Below are 297 nucleotides of genomic sequence, written 5' to 3' on the forward strand. Positions count from 1 at the left end.
TTGCTGCACTGCATAGCTACAGCCTGGAAGAGAGTGGGGGATGAAGGAGTAAAGCTGGAGTGTTATGAAACCAGTAGGAAAGGGGGGAGAAGGCGTAGCTGAAATATTGCCGATCCGGGAGCCGAGCATCCCCGCTTTGAAGCTCCTGCTCCCTCTCTGAATCATGGAGCCATTTGTGGCTGGAAAAATAATCGTGTCTTTGGGATTTGTTCCTTCCCAGGCAGACCCTTTCCCAAAGAGTCGGGAAGGAAGCCTTGGGGGTGGGTGGGTTCTGTGGTGCCGGGGAGGGGGGCCAGA

The sequence above is a fragment of the Pygoscelis adeliae genome, unplaced genomic scaffold, assembly GCF_000699105.1.
Source record: "Pygoscelis adeliae isolate BGI_AS28 unplaced genomic scaffold, ASM69910v1 Scaffold294, whole genome shotgun sequence".
Classification (NCBI taxonomy): domain Eukaryota; kingdom Metazoa; phylum Chordata; class Aves; order Sphenisciformes; family Spheniscidae; genus Pygoscelis; species Pygoscelis adeliae.